We start from the raw sequence: 8,531 nt of genomic DNA, 5'->3' as shown, positions 1-8,531 counted from the left end.
GATAATTAGATGCAAAAGTATGGTTCCTACCAGGTTTCGGTATAGGAACAACTATTGCATTACGCCACGAAGGAGGAAAATTTCCTGATGTCCAGATCTGATCAAATATATCAAGATGCGTCTCTAAACATGAATCAGGCAAAATTAATGCTTCAGGAGCTGATAGTGAATATTATCATCTCCCGTTGCAGTATCGTGCGCTTGACCTAGGGCAGTATTTAGCTCGTGCAGCGAAAATACCTCATTTCAATCTTCTCCATTTTGAGAAGTAAAATCAACCTTCTTCTTTTCCTGTTTCTGATAATTTTGAAACTGAGGATCGTAGATCGATGACGAAGAGTGTTTGGCCAGCGTTTCACCCAATTTATTGGCAATGTCCGATTTATCTGTTAACAGATGTTCACCGTCTTTGAGATGGTGAACACTCGATTTTGAACCTTTGCCTTTAATTTTGCAATCATGTTCCACACCTTGGATACAGGCGTGCGAGAATTAATTTTAGAGAAATAATTCCTCCAAGACTTGCGCTTATTTTGCTTGAAGGTACGGCGTACCTTGGCACAATCTAAACATGATTCAAATTATGTACAGTTTTAAATCGGCGGAAATATTCCTCAGCCTTTTTCCTTCTATTGCTAGCCTGCTTGCACTCATTATCAAACCATGTTTTTGGAATGTGTGGATTTGCAGAGGACTTTGGAATGGTTATATCGGCAATTTCATTTAAAACATCAGAAAATAGCTGAATAAGTAACAATCCTGAACATTCCCAGGCTTTAACCTATCAATACAGTTCCTGAAAGGAAGTCCAGTTTGGTTTTGGTAAAGTTCTACCTTGATGTGGGTGGAATATCAGATTAATTATTTGCTGTTAGGATTGAAGGGAAATGATCGCTTCCACACAAGTAATTGTGAATCGACCACGTAAATTCGTTTCAGAGATTGGAATCTGTTAGTGATAGATCTAAAGCAGAATAGGTTCCAGTAGCAGGATGTAGATATGTATTTGATCCATCATTGAAATGTACAAGTTGTTATCGGAAATGAAATCTTCAAGGACTTTACCTTTAGGATTAACGGCAACACTTCACCATTATGGGATATGTCCGTTTAAATCTCCCATGATCACGCAGGGCTTTGGGAGCTGTTCATATAGTGATTGAAGGTCTGATCGCTGAAGTGCAGAAGGGGAAATATATAGAGAGCACAGTGTAAACGTTATGTGCAAAGTCAGGCGTACTGCAACAGTGTGAAGATTGGCTTGAAGCGCCACAGGGCTGTGGATCACACCGTCTCACCAAAACAGAAGATCCTCCAGTAGCTTTAACACCTGGAGGAGAAAATGAATTGTAGGAACTATACCAACGTAAATCAAAATTGTCAGTCTGTTTGAGATATGTGCTCCTGGAGACACATTGCCGATGGGTTAAAATCTTGTATTAAATGTAATTAATTAAATTTGGTCCTAAGACCTCTGCAATTCCACTGAATCAGTGGATTCATTATATTCAAGCTACTTGTGGATACACAGGAGATCTACGTCTCCCATTTAGAGGCTACTTACTTCTGTTGCGCCCATAAGGATGAGGAGAGACATCCATGTCCTCCGAGGTTTTATAGCAGTTCTAAATCTGAATAGGGTCACGGTGACGCTTTGGTACATGATCTGATTTTTGTGAGTAGCCAACGTTTTTGTTTGCACATTTTACAACTGGAGTTGGCTCAGTTGACAGTGTGAGTGTTGGTGATGGCGCTGCTGCTACTTGTGTTGGTGGTGCTTCATCTGTTTGTGAAAAGGAACTGGATTGTAACAAAGAATATCTGTCTCCCCAAACACAAGTTGTGTCAGTCTGGCATTGCACAGACATGACTGATTTTGAAGATGTGTGTGTGTGTGACAGCTGCCGAGTAGGATACAACTGTGGTTGGAGAGGTAGTAGCCTTGACTAAAAGCTTTGCATGTTTTAATTGTACATTCTGGAGTTGAAGATTGAACTGTGGGCAGGTCTTTGAGGAAGCCACATGATTTACAGAACAATTCACAGAGTTAGGTGTTTTTGTAAATTTATCATCAGTTCCGTGGTCATGTTCTCCACACTGATGGCAGATCTTGCAAGTTGTGCATGATTGAGCACCATGCCCAAACTGCTGGCACTTGTAACATCGAAGTGGGTTTGGAATATATTTACCCACTTCAATGTTGAAATATCCTGCTTAAATGTTTCTAGGAGGAGTTGGTTTTGAAAAGGTCATGAGAGACGTGTCTGAACTAAAACTTGTGTCATCTCTTTTGTAAGTGAAACGTTTGACGTTTGTGACTCCCTGATCTTGTAATTCGACGGCTATTTCATTTTCTGTCATATCACAGACAACGATCCCTGTCTCTGACGATGCCTTTGCTCGGATTTAGTGTTTAGTGAGGAGAAATCAGAACAGGAAACTGTTTAGCAGCTTGCAAGATCGAAGATTGTTTGAAAGTTTTGCATTCCACAGCAGAAATCCAGATTGAATTTTCTTGACATCTTGTACATCACCAGCGATGCCATAAAGAGCCTAAGAAATAGCGAATGGGTTAAGCTTCAAGGGGGTACCATCAGAAGCAGTAACCAATAAAAATCGAGACCAACTGTTGTTAAAAGAATTCCTCAGAGAAGCATTCTCCTCATCTGAGGAATCATCTAGTGAACGTTTTGTTTTTATTTGGTTTAAGCTTTAATAGATAAATGATTGGGTCAAGACCTAAAGTAGCAGTCAAATGGGAATTCAAATTTTGTGCAAATACAAATAATGCACACGGCATAAGACCTGGCCGGTCCTACCACCCATCTAGGCGAAGTAATGGTCGAAGTGGTGTATTGGGCATTTAACGCTCTTCCTGTATCCAGTGCCACCAAACTACCGCCCTCCGCCTACACAGGGACGCAACACACGGCAAACAGGTTGCCCAATTTGGTCGCCGTTTACGACAGGCTATGTGGTGCTGAGGACACATTCTACCCAGGGTCCACAAGGGGGAAGAGCGATTAGAATTACCCAGCACTCACCACGTGGGGGCTGCTCTTAATGGGTGCCTGGAACTGGGAGATGGAGTCAGATAGTCACTTATTGCATGCTATATTTACTGCTGATGATAACACACAATAGTTAAATTGAAGATGACACGGGTGAATAATTGTACTTACAGTATCATCGTATCCCAATTGCGTGGATCGATGCTCATGATTAATCACTGGATTGTCTGGTCCAAACTTGATTATTTTACAGACCGCCGTCATATAGCTCAAAAAGTGCGGCGTTAAACAACAAACAAACTCACAATATTCATCATGCTTTTACATATATTTTACATACACATTTGCATAACACATCAATTATTACCTGAGTTATTGAGTATGTTTAGTTTCAGCAAGTGTAATCTAATTATAACCTTTACAAAACATCTCACATTCTTCAATAATATTTATGTATAGACTGTATAAAGCATCAAACAGAATTTTTGCATTTTTTAAAAAGTACTCCTTTTCACAATTTCATTGTATGTGCTTTGGGATATGGTACTAAAGGGGCCAAAATCCTAAGACTTAGTTAATTTCACATGAAAACCTTGTATATAGCTTTCAGTTATCATGACCGAGTCTGACAACAGCTATTGCCAAGTTCTGATGAAGATTCCCAGTATAGATATGGAAGTCTAACTTTCACAGATACTATCAATTGATACTACTCCTAAATAATTTCATATATAATTAGAAAATAAAAATAGTCTACTTTCATAGTGCTAAAACCACATGACATTTAATTTGAAAGTGGTCACAGAAAAGGTAGGCAGTGTTATTAGGGAGGTTGCATCTCTTTGTGGGAAGACAACAAATGCATTACCTTCTGCCTCAAGTCAACAGAATTGTCCAAACAACAGTTGCACAGTTACAAGATGTCCTGAAGAATAAGAAGGATACAACTCAATACACCTAAAATATGGAAAGAGAGTGGAGACATATGTTGTCACTGATGAATCTCAGACATATATTTTGGGTCTCCGAGAAATGGCCAACAAAAGTAGTCAGACTACAAATGACACCTTTAAGGAGATACTTGAATACATCAACGACCACTGCCATAACAAGGAGAAGGAAGAAAAAATGTATGAGGGTTATCGAATTCTTGCAAACATATTCTAGACATGATGTCCGATAGAGCCTCAACAGGCTTCTGGAGCAATTCAGAGCAACTATTTTACAGTTGTAGATGGCTGGGCAGACTTGGATAAGAAAGTCCATGTGTACAAAAAAACAAGACTTTTGAACGTCCATTCCTTCAAGGAAAGACTCTTGGATCTGCCAAGTTCCTGAACTGAAACTAGTCCATTAGGGTAATACGTGTAATCAGAACTTGCTGCAATGGGTGAAGATGCAAAAATGGTGTCAGTATGGCATGGAAGACATACTTGAAGAGTGAATCAGGGAAATTCGCTTCAACCTTGTGTTCTCCTTGGGTCATGCAGTGTATTTCCACCGTGAAGACATTTCATGATTTCACGGAACAGCAAACAGCCTACTGAAAGCGGTCTCACATGACATCAAAGAAAATCTGTACCTTGCAGGAGCAAGAGCGCTTGGGTTGATTTCGAAATTTATCTCCGGTCCTTTGTGGAAATTACTGGAAACGAAAGGCTACATCCTAGAGATGGGCAAGCATTACGAAACACGTGGAAGTCATGACCGATTTCATGAGAGGTGAAACTACACCATTTGACACAAAACTCGATGAGGACGACAAGGTTTTACCCCTTCTCACAACTGTATCCCCATCAGTGGACCCAATCCTATGCCCAGTGTTGCAGGTTCAAGACCATCCACCAACTGATCTCTAACATAGTCATAGATCTCCTGCCAAGTAGTGGAGGAAACCAGGTCAGCCGTGACACACAACACACGGCCAGAGTTTGTATTGGGTCAGTGGGACCAACTTCTGAGATAATTCTTCTTTTCTTACAAATGAAGCTTTTCTGATGCATTCACACAACAGAACTCGTGAATGGCCTGACAATTCTGAAGATAGTGCCCAAAACAAGCTTCTTATGGACTCCAAAAAGGGTTGGGAAAAAATATGGAAAACCTTCAAGAAGCGATTGAAAGCTGCTGAAAACTTGACGAATGATGTCTGCTTTTATGGCCTATGGCAGAGTGAGGAGCAAGTCAATGAAGGTTTGACAAGACTTTCAGAAAGTGACCAGGGAAAAGCAATAAAATCCCAGCTGAAATTCGGAAAAAAAAACAGTACTCAAACAAAAATACAAGGACCCCAAGGTGTTCTCCTTTACTACAAAGAATCATGCTGGAAAGTATGTCAAACATTCCATTCTGGACTTGAGACTGAACCTGATGACTTTGATCAGTGAAACTAAAGCCATGGTGACAACAGGGCGGTATCAGGAAGGAATTCGTTTCTTCGTTGGAAACCATGTGGAATTTGATATGGAGTAGTCTACAAAGGGTTTGTGATTTCTGTAGTTTCTGGATTTCCCAAGTGGTTCAATGTACAATATGAAAATGATGCAGCAGTCTATGCCTACAACCTGTGTGAAGACTTTGAGAAGGGTGATTTTAAAATCGTGTTAAAACCGCATGGTCAAAGTGTGGACAGTGGACAATGAGCGAGTTGAAAAATTGGGCATTAGAAACTTAGTTTTTGTTTCCAGCTGCCTTAGTTTGCGATAGAGGTAATTTAAGCTGCCTATTCAGTTGAAATTGATTTGTTGGTTAGATTTTAGTTCATTTACAAGCCTTTGATATGTTTTAGTTTAATATTATTTTCATTTGTTGATCAGTTTGTGTTGAGTTTATAAAGTTTGATTTTATTTCTTATTTAATGAAAATAATATCCGTTCACAATGTTTGATTACTAATAAATTCACATGTAATGTACTAACATTGACTATATATATATAATTACAGCATGAATGATGCATTGAAAACCCCAAAATGTATTTGGTAGGTCTGAATATTTGTTGCATTAACTTATGATAATTATGTATGCAACTATGCATTATGTATGAATAATTATGTATGCAACTTCATAATGATAAAAATTATAAGATTTCTTAAGTTTGACTGATGCAGGTTATAAATATGTTATATTGTTGAAGCATAAATTTAAGATTTCTGATGCATCATTGTAAAAAAATATCATTTTAAATTTTGGTTACATATTAAAAGTTACATAATAAAATGTTTGTTTTTTGTATTGTTTTCAGTTACTGTTGGCCCTTATTGTGTTTTTAATGATATTTCGCCAGACTAGTCCATGGCCGTAGTGCCTTATGTGGTTAGATGTGTTTGTAAGTATATATTTATGTTTATTTGTTTCTTCAAATTAATTTAAATAAATAATAATTGAATATGAATATGAATTTGCTAAAGCTACATTAATCATTATTCTAAAAAATATTTTAAAAACAATTTTGATGCAGTATTATGTATCATCAAATTAGTCGTGTATTAAACTATTTATAAATGTTAATTGAATTACATTTGTATTGTTTTCAGTTTTTTCTTGTATATGCATCTTCCCGAGGCAAGGGAGTTAGTGACTATAAAAATCCAGTTTCCACCCTTGCCGAACTAGGCTGGAATTCCTGGGCTCGATCGTAGCGCCACCAGTGGCTATTACGAGTTATGTCCTTTCTATGCCTCTCCTATTGACCAATCAGATTCAACCTCTCATATCACTTGCATTTGCTTCAAACAAAACGGTGGCGCCCAGTCAAAACGATCTGATCGATAATCAAGATCTATATTGTGATAAAACGAGTCTTACATCACGAAGTGCATCAAATCACGTGAGCACCTTGATTAAAAATATGAAAAGATTTAGAAAATATCTGTTGACAACGAGTTAGCGGTGCACATGCTTTGCAAATCCTGCAGTCGACCGAAATCTGCATGACACTTTACGAACCGGATTTCGAGTTCGGTGCGCGATTTTGTTTGGACTATGCATAGACTCGTTAGTCCAACCAAAATGTAACTCCATAATATCAGCCTAGTTCGGCAAGGGTGGAAACTGGACTTTTATAGTCAGTTAACTCCCTTGCCTCGGGAAGATGGACTTTTATTGTCAGTTAACTCCCTTGCCTCGGGAAGATGGACTTTTATAGTCAGTTAACTCCCTTGCCTCGGGAAGATGGACTTTTATAGTCAGTTAACTCCCTTGCCTCGGGAAGATGGACTTTTATAGTCAGTTAACTCCCTTGCCTCGGGAAGATGTGTATATGAGGATATTCCCCAGTATATGAGGATATTCCCCAGTATATGAGGATATTCCCCAGTATATGAGGATATTCCCCACATTAGTCCATGGCAGTAGTTTGGTTGGTTTGTTGTTTAATGCCGCACTCAGCAGTATTCCAGCTTTATGACGGCGGTCTGTAAATAATCGAGCCTGGACCAGACAATCTAGTGATTGATATCATGAGCATCGATCCACGCAATTGGAGGAGCCGCACGGCCAAAACATCACAAGACAACGGTGTGCTGTCTGGAAGCAACCTAGCGGTATGTATAGACATGTGTATTTACAATACAGTACATACAAAGTGAATAAGATCAAGAGGGTCATATGTACAACAGTCACACTGATTCATATAGTAAACTACAGCTTCATCACAATCAACAGAACAAGAGAAACGTCAGACGACAAAGCAAGGGAACTAACTCTGTACAGGTACATGGGATGCTGCTGTTAACCGCCTGGTACCATTGTCATAGTGACTGACCCGTAAACGTGGGTTACTTTACAGCAAGATCGGACCAGATCTATACATCAATCCCTAATGATGTGTTAGGTATACAACAACATTGGCTTTACAAAACTAATAAGGATCGTTTTGCTGTTTTGTCATCCTTTAAGCTAGTTGATTATAGATCTGAAAATAATATCAACTACATAAGAGGATCTGGCGCAATTGCTATTCTAGGGAACAAGCACTCAAAATAGAAAGGTTAATATCCGGGTAGTAAGCCAAGGGGGCGTCATGCTACTACATATGTTGAATGGTAAACTGCAAAAAGCGAAATGAGTGAGTACGGTCCAGTGAAAACACTGTGATGAAACAAAAACGTCAAAATCTAAACTCAGTTACCGTGATCAAACAGATGATCTACATCTGCAAACTACGAGAAGACTATTCAGCTGACCTACCGCAGCATCACTACTCTGATAGTTGTAAGACAATTTCAAATGAAACATATGCGCTATCACCCTGTTGTGAATATTTTACACACCCTGTCGTTTCTGTGGTCGATGGCATCTAGAAGAAAAGCTTTAACCATATATATATATATATATATATATATATATATATATATATATATATATGTATATATGTATATATATATATATATATATATATATATATATATATATATATATATATATATATGTATATATATATGTGTATATATATATATATATAGAGAGAGAGAGAGAGAGAGAGAGAGAGAGAGAGAGAGAGAGAGAGAGAGAGAGAGAGA

Source organism: Haliotis cracherodii, unplaced genomic scaffold (assembly GCF_022045235.1).
Source record: "Haliotis cracherodii isolate W230 unplaced genomic scaffold, xgHalCrac1.p SCAF_15, whole genome shotgun sequence".
Taxonomy (NCBI): domain Eukaryota; kingdom Metazoa; phylum Mollusca; class Gastropoda; order Lepetellida; family Haliotidae; genus Haliotis; species Haliotis cracherodii.
The sequence above is the reverse complement of the archived record's forward strand: the minus strand, read 5'-3'. Positions refer to the sequence as shown.